The 20,339-nt window shown below is 37.8% G+C and overlaps 1 protein-coding gene across 2 annotated transcripts in view; it reads left to right on the plus strand.

Annotated features, from left to right (window-relative positions):
- LOC6053004 (calcium/calmodulin-dependent protein kinase type 1) overlaps positions 1-10,559 on the plus strand; it is a 183,256-nt gene extending 172,697 nt beyond the window's left edge. For both annotated transcript variants that reach the window (XM_038261823.1, XM_038261821.1), the window contains one exon: positions 10,232-10,559. The gene's annotated coding sequence lies outside the window, so the exon portion shown is untranslated. The remainder of the gene's footprint in view (positions 1-10,231) is intronic.
- The last annotated feature ends 9,780 nt before the right edge of the window (positions 10,560-20,339 follow it).

The following is a 20,339-nucleotide window of genomic DNA, read 5'->3' on the forward strand; positions in this document are numbered from 1 at the left end:
TTTTAATCAAAATATAGAAAATTATCATATATACATAGTTTGCTTCTGGTTTACAAATGTAGCACGCGGTAATCAACCGATTTCAAACGTTGTTCTCCAGTGCAGATCTCACAACGATAAAATGCATCTGTCGGTTAGGTCGGCTTCGCTTCTTCTAGATTTTGTCGTCGCACAGCAGCTGCTTCTGCTTCTCCTTCCGGACGATGTGCTGTCCTAACTGATCCTGCTCCTGTTTTGGAACCGGTTCTTAATCTTCGGTTCCGGTATGCTCCGGGAACCTCTGTTTTTCTGCTGCTTGGTTATCTATCAGATGGAGAATTAATGGTCCATTCCGTCCTCGTCATTCCGAACGTTTTTCAGTTTCTTCCTTGCATTGCGACCGCTGGGTTTTGAAACGGGCCGTACTGAAAGATTCCTTTCTGGAGGAATCGCAATACACAAACGAAACTTTCCGGTTGGAAATATATGAAAAAAATCCGCGATCACTCAAACATTTTTCTTCTCAAGCTTCCGATAAAAACTCTGATTTTTGTTACGAAAACGTTGCAATAGGTATTATTTCAAGACATTTTTTTTCGAGTCTAAAACGATGTTCCACTGAGCTGAAACATAGTTGTGACATATTCGGCATCTAAATAAAATATTGTTGTAGCTTAGCTTTCTGATCCCTTGTTGTTAGTCATTTTGAGCATGTTGCGCATTGCTACTTGGGGAGTGAAGTCAAAATCGAACCAAGATCGAACCGAGTTTTTGGCGCGTAGCGTTTGAAAAGGTCGTTTGCGCATCGGTCATAATTTACAAAAATTAAAACTTTTTTCATTATATTTTTTTCTTTAGAAAGATTTACATTTAATCTCGGACCTGAACTTGGGGATCAGTATTTAATTTTATCGAGCACCTTATGTTGGCATATCACCTTTTTGGTGTTCAATTAAAACTAAATTTGTACCAGCCTTATGTACAAATTTGTTCGATTTTTGGGCTTTTGAACAAAATTCGAAAAAAGACAAATTTCCTTGCAAATTTCTCAAAAACAACATCTAACTATGCGGTTGAATACACATATGAATTGAACAAAAAAAAAATCTAGTACAGTCCAGACTCGATTATCCGAAGGCTTCGGAAAAATTTCACTTCGGATAGTCGATACTTCGGATAATCGAATCAAGAAAAAAAATCGATGCCTATTTTTTTATTGTCGAGTATGACCCCTAAACTACGTTAAAGTGATTTAAAACTTTGAAATCCAAGATGGCGGCCAATATGGCGGTGTTGAAATATTGAAAAAATGCATTTTATTATTTAATAGGCAATCAACTATTCAAATTTGACTAAAATGGGGTTGCAGAACTCAAATTTGATGTTTGAAAGAAGGAAGAGAAAAAAAAATGTTCGTGATTCGATTATCCAAAGTCCCATACAAACTTTCGGATAATCGAGTCTGTACTGTAATTGGGTCCTAAAATTAAGCTTAAATTTGTGATATTACTGTTCACACCGATAAATCTTATTTTTCTAAGTACAATGGCCCTTTGAACGACCGCAAAGGATTTAAAATGGATTTTTAATTCAATTTTTAAAAATTCACTTCACGGCCCTTCTTGGCAGAAAAGCTGCTACTTGACAGCTCGTTCCAAGGGGACCATAGTTGATCCCATTGCTGTGGAGTCGGAGTCGGAGTCGGAGTCGGAGTCGGAGTCGGAGTCGGAGTCGGAGTCGGAGTCGGAGTCGGAGCCGGATTCGGAGCCGGAGTCGGTGGAGTCGGGTCTTTTTGGGAAGCCTGGAGTCGGAGTCGGAGTCGTCAAAACTCGAACAGCTGGAGTCGGAGTCGGAGCCGGAGTTGGCTAAATTTTATTAGCTGGAGTCGGAGTCGGAGCCGAAAATTTCTGATTACCCGGAGTTGGAGTCGGAGTCGGAGTTATCTTAAATTCAACAAAAAATTGTTTTTTATTTATCAGTATTTGCTCTAAATCAGCTTATTTTACAAAACTTCTTTTATTTTTAATTGTTTTTCAATGCGCTTGCGTTTTCATTTTTCATTTTTTTTAGATCTATGATCACTAAATAATAACCTATTAATCAGCTCTAACCCAAGTATGTACCCAGTCACAGAAATATTCTAGCAGAGCTGGTTCTGCCAGAATTCTGCTAGAACGGTGGAACATTTCTGCTAGAATGCTGTAAGAATATTCAGCTCTATAAGAACTCTGCTAGAATCCTGCTAGAACGTCGTGACTGGGTAGTATCATCATAACTCAAAAAAATAAAATATATTGGTTTTGTAGTCAGAAATATTTAATTACTTTCTGACTGCATCCTTTTGCCGATATTTATATACCCTGTAAATTCAAATTTAACCAAATTTAATCCAGTTCTTTCTGAAAAAAGTTCACACACAGTGGAGGTTTAAAGTAAATCAATATTAAGGAAAAAAGTTACGAGGTACATCAAAAGATAAAAAATAATAATCACTATTCATGAAAATCCGAAAAAAATACTGACAGTATAACTCTTCTTACAAATATTCAACGATTATAACAATCTATTACTTGGAACTCAACATGCGTATTTCGAATATAACTATGTACATAAAAATCAAAGTGTCGGGCTTAACATATTTGAAACTGACAACAAATATAAAAAAATTGCAACTGATTTTGAAATCATCACTAAATATGTTAAATATATCGCTTATCGTAATCTTTACTATTTCTCTACTAAAATCTGAGAATGTTGATTCTCAGGCAAACAATTTTGATATTGTTGCAAATTATCGTTGAACAAATTTAAAGATTTCTGGATAATATAGAATTTCAAGATACAAAATATATATAGAAAAATGATAGTATTTTAATTTAAATTTCGAATATTATTCAAAAAATCAAAATCAAAATATTGTTGAACCGGTAAGAATTTTCTCATACTGTTTGTCCCACGCCAATATCACGGAAGGTGATTATCATTGCACTAAATGTATCTAAAAAATGCTTCTTGGAAAGGTAGCTTGAGGATCTTTTTGAGTATTCGTGACCTAGAAAATATTTATTTAACCTGTAGATTTTAGTTATTTATCCAAATCTAAGTTTTTTTTCCATATATTTTGATGGTGGCGCACGCCCATTCATAAAGTTTCGTTTTAGGTGAAGATGCAAGAAGTATCGCTCGCATCCTTTTGAATATATAAAAAACTTAAAAATTCAAACAAATCCAAAATTCCAAGGTAAATTATTTTCTAGGTCACGGATATTTGAAAAGGACTCCTTAAGCGTCCTTACCACGAGGATTTTTTTTAAAGATACATTAATTTGTAATAATAATCTTCTTCGGCCATGACGTGATGTCCGTGTACGTCTTAAAAATATCAATGGAGCTTTAAAAAATAGTTTCGTTTAAAATTGATATTTAAAAAAATAAGGTGACATTCTGCGTGTATCTTCCAGAGCAAGCAGCAGTTAAGTGCTCAGAGCTCTAAAAGTTTTTTTCGAATTTTCCGCCGCAATCGACCGTGATTACCCGCGAGTTTGCTCCATCAGCATGCCGAAGGCCGGCCGTGGCCGTGGCAGTTCGAGTGCGGCCTCGAAAAACCCGCGAAGTTCGTCTACCGGCCGAGTGCAAAAAGGTAAACAAAACAACGCCGCCGCGTCGTCCGCCATCGCGCAGGGGAGCGTGTGCGCTGATGGTTTCAATCCGGAGTTATTGCACGCTAATTACCGTGTCCAAGATCACAGCCCTATAAGAAGCAGACTCCGCTCAGGTACTTCCGGCAATCTGTCGACCGGTGGCGCATCAACATCCGCCAACATTCCCACCAGTAACAAGTTCGCGAGGCTGAGTGACGAGGAAACCAACAACAACAACACCGACAGTAGCAGCACTACCGACGACGACGACGACGATGGACGTGCACGCAAAAAAGGTAGTACGACAAAAAAAGATAATTCTCCGAAGGAACGACGACCACCTCCAATTTTTGTTTTGGATACGTTGGCGGACGATGTTGACGAGTTGCTGGAAGGCCTCCAATATAGTCTGAAAATTGGAAAATCGAGTGATTACTTTCAACAAAAAGAATTTCAACCTGGTGGTGAAAGAACTGAAGTGTAGCAACTTCAAGTTCTACACATTTGATCCAGTTGAGAAGACCGCGGTTAAGGTAGTCCTGCAGGGCTACCAAGACCGCCCAATCGCCGACCTGAAGGAACACCTCTCGGGTGCCGGAATAACGCCACGGGAGATAAAAGTGCTCTCGCGCAAGACAACAGTCACAGGTACGCACACTCTGTACCTGTTGTACTTCGATCGCGGCACCGTCAAAATCCAAGACCTGCGACGGACTAAGGCGTTGGACGGTTTTTGGGTAAACTGGCGATTTTACTCCAAAAACCCAATGGACGTAGCGCAATGCCACCGTTGCCGGAGTCTGCGATCAGCAGAGAAGCGAGTCAGACGTGCGTCCCTCACAAACCAAAAAAGTGCTTAAAAAGTGCAAAAATGCCTCACGGCAAGAAAAAGAGGCGGTCCTCACCAGCAGGATCGGCAGATTTGAAGAAGCTGAAGAATGCCGAAGCGCTACCTGCAAAGCCAGGCAGTTTGAGCAAGGACGCTCAAAATTCGTCTGGAAACCAGTTCGCTACCCTCCCTGTGGACGTGAGCGAGAAGGAAGAATTTGAACGACGGGAAAAGTTGCCACCCATTTTTGTGAAAACATCGTCATCGGATTCGGTGCGAAAGTGGCTGACCGGATTTATCAAGTCTGGTGCCTTACGAGCTTCCATTCGCTTGTGTGCTGATGGACTCAAAATTCTGCTACCTACCAGAAAGGATTACAACTACGTTCGGGATTTCCTGAACAACACAAAGATTGAATACTACAGCCATGACGATCCAGGTAAACGCCCCATGAAACAGGTCCTCCGAGGCCTGTACGACATGGATGTGAGTGTGCTGAAAGAAGAGCTCAAAACTCTTAAGTTGAACGTGATCGAAGTCTTCAAGATGACGAGACACAACAAGGACATCAAGTATCGTGATCAACTGTACCTGGTTCATCTCGAGAAAGGATCGACATCGCCGTCTGAGCTGAAAGCAGTTCGGGCAATTTTCAACATCATCGTGACTTGGGAACGCTATCGTCCAGTGCACCGTGACGTGACGCAATGTTCGAACTGCTTGCAGTTTGGACATGGTGGAAGGAACTGTTTCATCAAGAGTCGTTGTGCAACCTGTGGAGGTGAGCACAAAACTCAAGCTTGCGAAACAATCAACGAGAACATCGAAGCTAAATGCTTCAATTGCGGTGGCGACCATTCTACCAAGAATCGGAGCTGCCCAAAACGTGCTGAGTTTGTAAAAATTCGGCAGCAAGCGACGACGAGGCACCAACCAAATCGTCGCAAAACACCACCAGCATACACGGACGTGGATTTTCCTGCTTTGGCGTCACCCGGAGCAGGATCTGTTCGAGTGGTTCCAAATCTGCAGCCATTGCCGTTGAATCAGCGGCAAAAAGTTGCGGAGAATACAACACCTCCTGGCTTCTGTCAGCAACCGAGGGAAAACCAACCAGCATCAACGGATGAAGGCAGTAGTGACCTGTTTTCACCACAAGAACTTCTGAACATTTTCATCGAGATGACAACAACACTGCGTGGTTGCAAAACTCGTGCGGAACAAGTAAGAACGCTTGGAGGATTTATCTTAAAATACAGTTCGTAGTTTACTCGTTCTAATGATTTTGAATATTTCAATGAATTTACTTTTTTAGTTTTAAGTTAGGATTAGTTGTTAAAGTGATTTTTTTTTCTTTTTTACCCAAATGTATTCGATTTAATGCAAAAATGTAAAACAATTTGAAGTAAATAAATGAATGTGAACAGTTAATAAGAAAACGACAAATATAACAAAGATGAAGAGCATGTAGCCATACCACTTAGAATGTAAATGAAATGTAATTATTATAAGAAAGTTCAATAAAGACATATTTAATTTCAAAAAAAAATGCCACCGTTGCCAGAAGTTCGGCCACGGCTCGCGGAACTGCAACCTCCCGCCCCGCTGCGTGAAGTGCGGCGAAACACACCTCTCGGAGAAGTGTGCACTGCCGTGCAAGGCGGACTTGGGGGACAAGGCAGAGCAAACCAAGGCGCGCATTAAGTGCGCCAACTGTGACGGCAACCATACCGGTAATTACCGCGGATGCGTCGCGCGCAAGGCGTACCTCGAGGAGCAGAAAAAGAGGAAGAAGAAAGCAGCAGCATCCCACCCTTCTCAGCGGAATACGAGCGCAACCATTCCTGCAGCTGGACAGCGTACGGTTCCAGCGGACAACTCAGCGTTCCCTCCTGGATGGGGGCGATCGTTTTCCAGCGTGGTCGCTGCCGGTAGCGGCGATGCGGCCCAGCAAGAAGTAACCGGAGAAGATCTCTTCACCTTGCCGGAGTTTTTTGCTCTAGCGGGTGAGATGATGACGTGGTTCCGGACCTGCCGTAACAAGGTGGAGCAATTTCTGGCCCTCGGGGAGATAATGATTAAGTACATCTACAATAGATAAAAAAAAACTGTGATCTAGTTTAAGCTTTTTCTATTTCTATCCCCTTTCCATTGCAATTTCAGTAAGTTTTTTCTAATTTTTTTCTCACTTTTGGTAATCTCTTAGTCATAAGCAATAATTGTTCCAAATGGATTGAGATTTAACACACAGCTGGCTCACGAGGGTCTGGACCGCAGCTGTCCCAAACGTGCGCAGTTCATCCAGTCGAGGCAGCAGGCGTCCACGCCGAAGCCGCCAGCATGGAAGAAGGACAAACAGACTCCGGCAGGAGCCGCGTTTACCGCGGCGGATTTTCCTCCGCTACCTGGAGCGGTGCCGTCCGTTGAACCGGAAAATAAACATCCTCGTCCCGCAGGAAGAAGTCGAGAAGATACTGGCGCCGGCGCCGGTGCAACCCCAAAGGAGCAACAAGGCGAACGGAAGCTGTACAGCGAGTCGGAGCTGTGGGCCATTTACCGAGAATACCGAGTACGCTTGAGGCAGTGACCAGGTTAGGACCGAGGATCAATAGTACAAAAAATAATAAAAGATCACCCGAGGAACAGATTGATGTGATCGCACACTTGCTGACACATGGCACGAGCAAATGATCATCTAATTCAGTTACGGTTTTTTTTTTCTTTTATTATTTTTTGTACTATTGATCCTCGGTCCTAACCTGGTCACAGCACCTAAAAGGACCTAATAAAAATAAGTTATGAACAAAAAAAAATAACACACAGCTGGAAGGAACTCCAAAACTCTGTTATGTACTGCGAATGAACTAATTGTAACATGATTATTCACTAATAAAACCGAATTGAAATTGAAAAAAAATAAGGTGACTATGATAGTCACTGCCCTTCTTATAAATGTCAACCTAAAAGTGAGCAAATTGAATTTATATGTTAAATCGATCATTTAATGATCATTCAAAAAATAACAATTTAATATTTAAGCTTTTAATAAATTTAATAAAAATTTGAAGTTAAGTAAATAAATCCAAATTTACTTAACAAACGGTTTTTTTCTGAAAATGTCTTCAAAACTGGAGATTTTTTATTGTTGTTTCAATAACGTCTAAAACTTGTAAAACTAGAAACTTTTTTCCGTTTTTTCCACTTAGAGAGTTTTGAATAATCCTATTTGTCAATGTTTTCGAAATAATAGTAAACTAACTTTTGAAACATTTAAAAATATGTGGAGTCGGAGTCGGATTCGGAGCCAACCATTTTTTTTTAAGCTGGAGTAGGAGTCGGAGTCGGCTAGAGTTGGTAGACCGGAGTCGGAGTCAGTTGGATCTGGAAGCCGGAGCCGGAGTCGGAGTCGGCTAATCTCAATAAGCCGGAGTCGGAGCAGGAGTCGCTTGGAGTCCGCAGCCCTGTAGATCCATCGAAAAAATGTTGTCTTGTCAAAAACTTTTTTTTGCATAAAAATGAAAAAAAAACGTTATCACAAATGGTTTCTTACCGTTGTTCATAAAAATTGACAAAGGGCTTTACTACCCAATTTACAACATTTAATCAACAGCATACCCGAAAAAGCTGTTTGTCTAATCTAATCTAATCTAACCCTAGCGCAGCCAGTCTTTCGAGGGCATCCTGGAAAATGCCTTAGGTTGATTAACGCCTAGCATCCTCTTGTCATTATTAACATTTGCAGTGCCCCATTGCAATAAATTGCATTGAAACATCACAAAACGTTAAAGCGGCCAGGCCAACTGCGTAAAGTTAACCGCAAAGATGATTCGTTGAAGTGGATTGAGTTTGAGCACGAATGTTCAAACCACAATACAATTCTGAATCTACAGGGAGGAAGAAACGTGGGGATCCCCCGCTCACGTTCCTGTTTATGAAAGCAATGAATCGTTGGGAGCACCATGCTAAGAAGTTTTGGTGCTCCGGGACCCTCTTGGATGGGACATCGTATTTCCACAAATGCCCTGGACACTATTTGCCGTGGTTATAGCGCCACAACTCGCTCACTGTTGGAGAAATATCAAAATTAGTACAGTTTGGAATTAACATTGTAAGATAGTATAAGTGACTTATTTTTAATCAATTTCAATTCAAAATTTTTAAAAACTAAACTATTAATAGAGTGAAACTAAAATTCTGTATGATTTTACATGGACTGTACAATCCATTTTAATGCTATGAGAAAAATGAAGGCACAGCATGCTACTTCTTGTAGTTGGTATCTAATGGCATAACAATAATTAAATAAATGAAGACTCACCTTTATTAAAACTCAAGTGCAAGGTTCACTCACACAAGCTCTGAAAAATAAACGATCCTACCTTAAATTGATGATACACTTCCGAACCTCTCAATTTGGTCCGATTAAAATGATCCACCCGAACACGACGGCAACATCTCTGCAATGTGGTGAGTGTGCATACCCGAAAAAGCTGTTTGTTCGGTAAAATTGAGAAAAAAATAACTGTTATTCATGGAAAAAGGCTTTAGCGAAAATGATGATTAGGGAATATGAAAATTCGGGAAAATTTAAATTTAAATAAACGGCAATTGGCGTAAGTGTCACTTCGGGGAAATGGCAATCAGGAAAATGGCCGATTAGGGGAAATGGCATTCGGGGATATAGCCGAATAGCGGAAATGATATTCGGGGATGTGGCTGTTTAGGGAAAATGGTATTCGGCCAATAAGGGGAAATGATTTTCGGGGAAATGGCATTCGGGGAAATGTCATTCGGGGAAAAGAGCTAGACCCCATTATTATTCATATTACTACCCACTGAGAATTTTGGCTCGAGCCTCGAGTCGATCTGGCTCGAGATCGAGCCTGAATCGAGTCGAGGCTCGAGCCAAAATTCTCAGTGGGTATGGTTACACGAAGTGTGTTATCCTGGTTGAACTCAAAATTCACCTGCAAATGTGTAAAATCAAACTGGAAAATGTGTAATGCCGATTCTCAGTGTACCGCACTGTGTTGTCCACCAAAAGAAAAAAAGCAAAAAAAGGTAAACAGAGAAATCACTTTTTTGGATAATAATTTTCAGCCAATACCCAGTCAAATCAATCCGAATTCTGAAACGGAATCTAATTAGAATCGTATACAAATTCCGTTTCAAACGCAACAACCGGTTCCGTGTTCGAACCGGTTGTTGCGTTTGAAACGGAATTTGTATACGATTCTAATTAGATTCCGTTTCAGGATTTGGATTGATTTGACTGGGTATTGGGATGGAATCTACAAGAATATGGTAGAATTTGCCATCAGCAAAACAATTCACTTGTTTTTTTTCAGGAATTTATCGTTTAAATTGCGGAAAATTTGAAAATCAAAAACCCAAAAAATGATTTGTTATGGGCTACCATTTGACAGCTGGTGCTTTTGTTGTGGGCTCTCATTTGACAACCGTGCTAATGTCGACTGTTGTCAGTTTGCTTTGGTCGGAATAGGGTTGCCATCCCCCCGATCCAATTAGAAACGCTTGTCCAAAGCAAAAACGCAATTTAATTTCCAAAAGTTGTTATGATCATTAAATTCCTTAAAAATCCGTATTCTACAAAAAAAATCCATACAAAAATCTGGCATGTAAAAAACCCTCAAATAGAGTTAAAAATCCGTACGGTACGGAAAAAAAATCCGTACAGTTGAGTGGCCTTACTTATGCTTATGTTAAAGTATAGATATTTATACAGAAACACTGCCATAAATTCTTTTTTTTATCTTTTCAGGGAACCCAGCAATACTTGATGTAGTCTATCCATGACAAGAATTATAAAAACCTTAGATGTATATAAATATATTTCACCATGACATACGGTTGTATAAAAGAATCTTACCAGTAGACATTATTGCAGTCATCGTTTTTACATCTTGAGCCTATAAAAGCAGTCATAAATAATTATCTTACCAGACATTCTTTAGAGCAGCTATTTTTTGTATTTGTTGAAGTTTAATTTATGGTTCACAAAATTAGATGTAACGCGTCTAACGATGAATGAAAAATAAACATACATAAGCTTCGCATAGTATTTTTCATCCTGAGCAATTCTTCACAAATTCGGTCTTTTTTCTTTAATTTTAATATTTGTATTTTTTAATCCGACTGAAACTTTTTTGGTGCCTTTGGTATGCCCAAAGAAGCCATTTTGCATCATTGGTTTTTCCATAGACTAATTAAAGACTAAACAATCCGAACAAAATTTTCAAAAAAAGCCATAGAACCATAGAATAATAAAAGACTACTCAGTGGGCTCTGAACCATGACTCAACCTTTTTATGACCCCTCGGCAGGGCCGCTTCACTGTCAAAAATGACAGATCGAAATGTCAACAACTGGCAGCTCTGACTTTGACATGACATTTCGCGCAATGTTATTAGGTCTATTCCCGTACTGCAGAATTCTGCAATTGGGTACTAAAGCCCTATGTCAATTTTTATGTACAACGGTAAAAAACACGATAAAAACCCATTTCTGATCACTTTTTTTCATTTTAATGCAAATTTTTTTTTTGACCAGACAACATTTTTCCGATGGATCAACTATGGTCCCCTTGGAACGAGCCGTCAAGTAGGAGCTTTTCTGTCAAGAAGGACCGCGAGGTTAATTTTTCAAAATTGATTTAAAAATCCATTTTAAACTCTTTGTGCTCGTACAAAGGGCCATTGTACTCAGAAAAATAAGCTTTATCGCTGTAAACAATAACATCAGCAATCTAAGCTTCATTTTAGGACCCAATTCTGCACAAAAACGGCAGCAGAGCGTTCCCGTACTTTTCTGCAACAAAAGTAACTTTTCTCTCAGGCAGAACTTCTGCAGTGAGAGAGGTAGAAGTTGCAGCAAAACCGTTTCCGTTTTTTTCTGCAAGCTCTCTCTTCTCTTTCTCGTTGAAAAGTTACTGCAATTTGGTGTAATGGATGTTGAGTACACGCTTACATAAAATTTGCCAGTTCTGTGAAATCAAGCATTTTATTATAAGTTGTAATAATAAATGATTTTGGGGAGGTTTTTTTATATCTGGTTTTATTGAGAACGATTTTCTTGTGTTAACGATTTCAGGCTTATTTCATTCATGTAAATGATAAAACGATTTTTTAAGTGTTAATATTTGTACCTGATAAAAAAATTGATAACTTAAGCCATAGTATTACAGCACGGCTACCCGAGCAGGGGTAAATAACACGGGAATACCAAATTTTGGTATTACTTGAGCAAATAACAGCGACCAAAATGTGCCCTTGGTTGCCCAGTAATAGATGGTAAAATACCATGAAATCATACCAAAGTCTTGTATGTGGAAGGGCACAACAATACCAAACCATGTTATTCCAAGGGTAAAATAATACCTCAAAATAGAACCATTTCAATACCAAGTTGAGGTCTTCTGGATTTTTGAACATTGCTTGAATACCAAAACTTGGTATTGCCAATCATATTTTGGTATTCCTGTGGTCTTCCACATACATGATTTTGGTATGATTTGATGGTATTTTACCATCTATTACTGGGCAACCAAGATCACATTTTGGTCGCTGATATTTGCACAAGTAATACCAAAATTTGGTATTTTCATACCATTTTTAGTGCAGCAGTTGCAGTTAGTGAAAAAACGGAAATGATCCATATGCAACAGCCAAATCTACTCACCTGATGATTCCATGTTGTTCTTAGTGATATTCTTCACCACACCGAATGCATTTGTCATTGATGAACGGCCTGTGCATGAAGTTCTTGAAGATTCTGAAAAATAACAAGATTGAAAAATAAGTGTTATTAAAATAAAACTGGATTGAAATTTACCAAAATTCAATAATCTTTCGATTGACTCGTTTTTCAAAGTATTTGGTTTTTTTTTCAAGTCATTTTAGTGCAAAATTTATTATCTTGTCCAAATTGGTAAAAAAAAATCCCATAGTTTCAGGGAAAATTGATGAAACCTGTAATAGTCTGAACACCACTGCATTCCCAACATACCCATTCACACTTAATTTCCATTTTTATTACCATGCCCGGACCTCGCACAACAAGACCAGGTTTTGTCTTTCAAAACACAAACCCTGCCTGGCTGTAGAGCCCACACACAGTTAGAACCACTTGGCGCAAGCATAATTGCTGATGCTTGCGTATAGCCTTTTTCGAACCATATTTTGGTTCATCGACAATTGGCCGGGACGCTGACTCCTGCTGAGCCAGCGCAAGGGTTCAACCCAGTACAAGCCAACACCAGAAGTCTATACTGTAGCACGTAAGTGTCACCACTCAAATTACATGTGATGCAACAAATTTGACTAGCATAAATACCCGAGTTCAAATAAACAAAAATGAGTCTTTTCGGCTGGAACATCAAGGCGACTTGTCTACTTTATTTCGAGCTCCGAGCTGGTTACTGCTCCTCGCAGTCTACCACACCTTGGATAGCTCTTAATGCAAAGAAAGTCCCTGCAGGTTTCCCCGCGGTAGTGCCGAACGTTTTATAAGATATTATATGGCGACCGTGACAGCGGCTTCGCGTCAAAGTTTTGACAGCACGCCGTAGTGACCCGAAATGCCACCACACTGGAAAATCTTTCGTGCCGCGTTAGTGCACCGAACAGTGACCGAGCTAGGTGCCCAGTATGTGCCAAAAAAGTGAAAAAGAAAAAAAACATCAAAAAGTGCTCAGAACTCCGGTGACCCCCAGTGCAAAAGTGTTATAGAAAGTGCGCGCAGAAAATGACGAAAAACAATCTAACAAACGATTTACGGAAACTTCAATCAACGCTAAAATCAAAGAAACCAATACAGTTGGACAACAACCAACTAAAAAGTTGTTTAATAGCGGAAAAACTAGCAAAAATGCTGCCAACGGTGAAATAATAATAAATAGTGAAGTACAAAAATAGTGATGGTGAAGCCAACGCCTATAAAAAAATAAAAATTGTGGATTTCCTGAAAAGTAGCAGAATTCTCCCAACCATTACCGGGCATGTACTTATGTCAACAACGAGAGGACTGATGACCCACCATCAGGCCATCCAGGACCAACCGGTGGAATCATCTTGGCTATCATCTACTCAGACGCGATCGCAACGAGCAACGAGTTAGAATCGAATGAGGTCACCAACAACAGCAGCAGTAGCAGCACCCAGATGCAGCCAGATCAAAAAAAAAACAACAACAAACAACCGTAAAGGGGAGCGCGCTTTTAGCGGACGCATATCCTTACGCGGTGTTTCTACACGGACTCAACATCGGTAATCATCTAGAAGGGGAGCGTCGGTTGTGGGAACGGACGGTTCCACCACAACCCGGACCGCAGACCCGCGGCAACATCTGAGATCAACCGTAGGGGAGCCAACCAACAAGATCATCAGGGGAGCGTCAACAACATGCATCAACAAGTAACAAGAAGTAACAATTGATGAAAATTTTTGAAGCAAATAGTTAGTAATATTTTTTTTTTCAAATGAAAAATGGCCGACGAATGCCATGGAAGAACTAGATTTAAACATAAAAACCTTGCATAAGATCTTAGAAACCCTTGAAAAAAATCCTTATAGGAATTTTCTAGCACACACACTACTACTCAAAAGGGAAGTAGCACAAAAAAGTTACTCGAACATAGAAAAATATCTTCTTATTAACGAAGAGAAGATCGAATCAAGTAAACTTAATTTTTATATAAAAGCTTCTAGAAACACTTTTCAAAAAATCGAAGACTTTATTACACTTCGATTAAATCAAAAGCAAACAAAACGATTGTCCTTGAAGACAATCGTAAAAAATTACAATAATTTTCCAACGGTCAATCTTTGATATAAGAAGCAAAGAAATGACTTCACCGTTGGAAATGATAAAATTGGTCTCCTCCCCTTGTCGCTCCTTACGACGGGGAGTCGAGCAAACTTGAGTGCACATTAGATGCACTCAAGACCATTAAACCTCTGGTAACGGAGGCAAATAAAGCAGCTACCCTGCAATCTATTGTGTCCAGATTTGCTGGTAGAGCGCGTCAGTTCGTGCCAGAAATTGACAATGCAACAACTATAGATACAATTATGGCAGCACTGGGTGGGTGCAAAATAAAAACCAGCCCAGAAGCTGCCCTAGTAACATTAAACGCCACTAAACAAACTGGCGATATAAAAACCTTCACTCGGGAAATCGAGAAACACACGTTTGCTCTCGAGCAAGCGTATCGTGATGACGATATGCCCGGTGATACGGCAAATAAATATGCCAGTAAAGCTGGCATAAAGGCACTGGCGAATGGTTTAAAAAATAAAGAAGCGAAAACCATTATAAAAGCCAGTGCCGGAGCTGGAAAAATATTAAAGCTTTCCGATGCAATTAACATTGCATTGGAAGAATCAATTGATACTCCTGCCGAAATACTATTATTCCAACAATCTAAATCAAATAAAAATTACCGCAACAATAATGGTAACAATAATAACACAAACGGTAATAATTACCGTAATCGTAATGGTAACAACCGTTATCATGGCAATTATAACAATAATTATAATAATAATTATAACAATAATAATCGTAACCATAACAATAATAATCGCAATCGTAACAATAACAGAAACAACAATCGAAATAATAACAATAACTATAACAATAACAATAATTATAATAATAGAAATAGCAATAATCAATCAAATAGAGGTAATGGTCATGGGAATAACAGAAACCCTCACCAAATTTTTCAACTAAATACTGATCCCAACAATCAACAAAACGTTCAAACTCAGAACGTTAATAACAACCAAACCGGGTCAAACAGAGAAAACCAACATTTTTTAGACTAGACGCAAAATCCATTTTTCCGTAAACAATGCCTCAGCGAATTTTGTATTTATCACTGCAGGCATGGCCAACTCAAAATGCAGTTTTATAATTGACACAGGTGCTGATATTTCAATATTTAAAGCCGGTAAATTGAAACCCGAGCAAAAGTAAATACCGCAAAGCAGTACAATTTAACAGGAGTTACAGATGGATCAATACGTACATTGGCCGAAACTGAAACTCAATTGAAATTTGATAATGGATTGATCGTCAGTCATATGTTCCAAGTCGTCCCTAGCGATTTTCCCATAATAACAGATGGACTCCTAGGACGCGATTTCTTTATTAAATACAAATGTTCAATTAACTATGAAAATTGGTTATTGACATTTAATTTTCAAGAGAACACCGTTGAGGTACCAATTGAGGATAATTTAAATAACTCAATAGTAGTACCGCCCAGGTGCGAAATAATTAGAAGAATTCCACAACTTAGTGTCGATGAGGATTCTGTTGTGTTTTCTGAGGAAATCCAACGAGGATTATTCTGCGGAAACACAATAATATCCCCTAACACAAGTTGTGTGAAATTAATAAATACAACGAATTCACCAATTTTACTGAAGAAATTTAAACCGAAAATTGAACCATTAAGGAATTTTGAATTATTGATCCTAAACAACCAAAACAGAGTAGAAGACATAATTGAAAAAATAAATTTTGATGAAATTCCAAACTATACACACGACCCTTTAAAGCAATTAATCACAAAATTTTCGGATATTTTCTGCTTACCCGACGAAAAACTAACCACAAATAATTTCTATGAACAAAAAATTAACCTCACTGACCCTAGTCCAGTATATATCCCTAATTATAAAACTATACATTCACAAAAACCCGTAATTGAGGAACAAGTTAAAAAAATGATAAATGACAAAATTATTGAACCATCTGTATCGAATTATAATTCACCAATTTTATTGGTGCCCAAAAAATCAAGTGATGGTTCTAAGAAATGGAGATTAGTCGTTGATTTCCGTCAGTTAAATAAAAAAATATTGGCAGATAAATTTCCATTGCCGAGAATAGATACGATTTTAGACCAGCTAGGAAGAGCTAAATATTTTAGCACCCTAGACTTGACATCTGGATTTCACCAGATTCCTTTAGAGCAGGAATGTAGAAAATTTACTGCATTCTCCACGGATACTGGGCACTTCCAATTTTTAAGATTACCGTTTGGTTTGAACATTAGCCCAAATAGTTTTCAAAGGATGATGACCATTGCAATGGCAGATCTCACTCCTGAAGTAGCTTTTATTTATATTGACGATATTATTGTCATAGGATGCTCAATGAGACATCACATTAAAAATTTAACTACTGTTTTTGAAAGATTGCGACATTACAATTTGAAGCTTAATCCTTCAAAATGTAAATTTTTTAAATCTGAAGTAACTTATCTGGGGCACAAAGTCACAGATAAAGGAATACTCCCAGATGATTCTAAATATGAATCACTGGTTAAATATCCAGTGCCTCAGAATGCTGACGAAGTTCGAAGATTCGTCGCATTTTGTAACTACTATAGAAAATTCGTTGAAAATTTTTCAACAATTGCTCACCCTTTAAACCAGTTATGTAAAAAGAATTGCAAATTTGACTGGTCTGTTCAGTGTCAACTCGCCTTCGACACACTGAAACACAAACTGCTTTCACCAAAATTTTACAATACCCTGATTTTGCCAAAACTTTTATTCTCACAACGGATGCTTCTAACGTCGGTTGTGGAGCAATTTTATCCCAAATCACTAGTGAAGGCGATCGACCGATAGCCTACGCTAGCAGAACTTTACACCTGGTGAGAAAAATAAGTCTGTTATTCTCAAAGAACTAACAGCAATCCACTGGGCAATTAACTACTTCAAACCATATCTTTACGGAAATAGGTTTGTAATCAGAACTGATCACAGACCACTTGTACATTTATACGGAATGAAAGACCCAACATCCAAATTGACACAAATGCGTTTGGATTTAGGAGAATTCAATTTCGATGTAATATATATAGCTGGTAAGGAAAACGTGGGTGCGGACGCGCTCTCACGAATAGTTATAACAAGTGAACAACTACAAAATATGCAAATGCTCGTAGTAAACACGAGATCAATGCAGAAAACGAAAAGCATGCAAAGCACGCAGGTTGATACTAGTATCACCTATCAAGCGGCTTATACAGTTGAAAACATTAATGAAACGAGAAAATTATGCGCTTTACGTGTTGTCAATAACACTTTACAGATCTATAAAAACAAAAAAATAATGATGAAAATCCCATTTCAGCCAGAAAATGAAAGACCAACTTTAGAGATGACTCTTTCAAGGCTTGAAAAAGAATTAAAGAAAATGAGAATCAATCGAATATCTCTTTCAACGGAAGATGAAATTTTCAAAAAAGTAACAACTTCTACATTTAAAATTGTAGCTAATAAAACTTTGCAAAGTCTACAAATTTTAATATACAAACCACCAATGTATGTAGATAACAAAAATAAAATTCAAGAAATCTTACGAAATTTCCACAATACACCGACAGGAGGACACGTAGGACAAACTAAAATGTACCTACAGATCCGAGACCTGTACCGGTGGAAAGCAATGAAACGTTCTATTACACTTTTCGTTCAGGCCTGCGAACTGTGTAAAAGAAATAAAATTGTACAACATACTAAAGAACCACAAATAATAACAACAACTCCGAGTAAACCTTTTGAAATCATTACAATAGATACAGTAGGACCCCTACCAAAAACCAACAACGGCAACAGATATGCAATAACAATCCAGTGCGAACTAACTAAATATATAGTTCTTGCACCAATACAAAACAAAGAAGCTAATACTATAGCAAGAGCCATAGTAGATAACTTCATCTTAATTTATGGAAATTTTTTGGAAATCAAAACCGACCAAGGTACCGAATATAATAACGAAGTTCTTAGTCAGATTTGCAAACAATTGAAAATAAAACAAACTTTTGCAACTGCCTATCACCCACAAACCATTGGTGCTCTTGAAAGAAATCATAGGTGTTTAAACGAATACCTACGATGTTTCGTTAACGAGCATCAATCGGATTGGGATGATTGGTTGAAATATTATCAATTTAATTACAACACAACTCCACATACTATTCATGGGTACACACCATACGAATTAGTGTTCGGTGTTAAAGCAAACTTACCACATAGCAATAATCAAAGAAATCTAGATCCAGTCTACAATTTAGAAGCATACCACAATGAGTTGAAATTTAGATTACAAAAGAGCCAAAATTTAACAAAGTCAATATTAGAACAGCAAAAACAAGAAAAAACTCAAATTTGTAACAAAATAATTAATCCTATCCACATACAAATAGGCGATCTGGTTTATCTAAAAAATGAAAATAGGAGAAAACTAGATTCATTTTATCAAGGTCCATTTAGAATCACACAAATCAGAGATCCGAATTGCGAATTAGAAGAACCTATAACAAAAAGAAAACAATAGTGCACAAAAATAGAATAATCAAATAAACCACCGAGCCTAGCATCAACAATGCAGGTAAATTTTTCCCAGCAATAGACTGCGGAAGTGAAAAATTCGGATACAAAACAACATACACATACACATACACAATGTAACAAAACACAATGTAACAAAACACAATGTAACAAAGCAAACACACAACAACAAAAATTCATAAATATATCAAAAAAAATTGTAAATGGCTACTGGAGAATGGCAAAGAATAATTTTACTTCATAAAACTATTCTTTTAAAGGGGGAAGGTGTAATAGTCTGAACACCACTGCATTCCCAACATACCCATTCACACTTAATTTCCATTTTTATTACCATGCCCGGACCTCGCACAACAAGACCAGGTTTTGTCTTTCAAAACACAAACCCTGCCTGGCTGTAGAGCCCACACACAGTTAGAACCACTTGGCGCAAGCATAATTGCTGATGCTTGCGTATAGCCTTTTGCGACTTGTCTACTTTATTTCGAGCTCCGAGCTGGTTACTGCTCCTCGCAGTCTACCACACCTTGGATAGCTCTTAATGCAAAGAAAGTCCCTGCAGGTTTCCCCGCGGTAGTGCCGAACGTTTTATAAGATATTATAAACCTTTCAATACCAAAATAATACCAAAATGTGCCATCCTGACTTAGAAAATTTTCCACAATTTCAAGTCATTTCTGTAGGGGGTATATCAAAAATGTTTAAAATCAAGTTTGAAATTTCCGGTTTTCAATTAAAGCATTCGCTTTGAGACATAATTTTAGCGCAAAATTAATTATTTTGTCAAAATTGGTCAACATTTTCCCATAGTTTCAGAGGAATTTGATAAAACACTGTAATACCAAAAGAATACCAATATGTGGTGTTCGACCATTGACAAATTCTGCAATTTTGTAATATCAAAACAATACCTTAAATTGGTATGATACCACATTTTGCTCTTGCATAATCCTCAAGACAAATTTTAAAGGGTCCAGGAATACCAAAATTTGGTATTGATACCAGAGAAAGGTATTATTACGCATTTCCCTTGTTATTTACCCATGCTCGGGTAGTACCCCAACAAAAAAAATGTACTATAAAAACAAAATGTTTTTAAAAACTTTTAAAAGACACATTTCTTTTGTGTTTAATAATTTCAAATAAATATTAGTTTAGGAATAATTTTTGATCTTAAATTGATTTTGAATAAACTAAATGTGTGTTTTAAAATAATAGGTAAATTTAATTAGCAAACAATAAGTTGTACCTTTAACGGTGCTACCAATTTGTATTCTATATGATCCAAAAAAAAATATGTAATTTTGTCGAAATTAAAATTCTTAAATTCTTAAATTTTTTTTCAAATTATAATTTCTTTGAAACTTTTAGCTGTAGTTTTTTAAATTTTGTAAGTTTTAAATTTTAGATGTATGAATTTTTATATTTATTAACCTTATTTTTCAATTTTGTATTTTTGAAATTAGGCTTTTTTAATTTTAAACATTTTGAATT

This window comes from Culex quinquefasciatus, chromosome 3 (genome assembly GCF_015732765.1).
Source record: "Culex quinquefasciatus strain JHB chromosome 3, VPISU_Cqui_1.0_pri_paternal, whole genome shotgun sequence".
Lineage (NCBI taxonomy): Eukaryota > Metazoa > Arthropoda > Insecta > Diptera > Culicidae > Culex > Culex quinquefasciatus.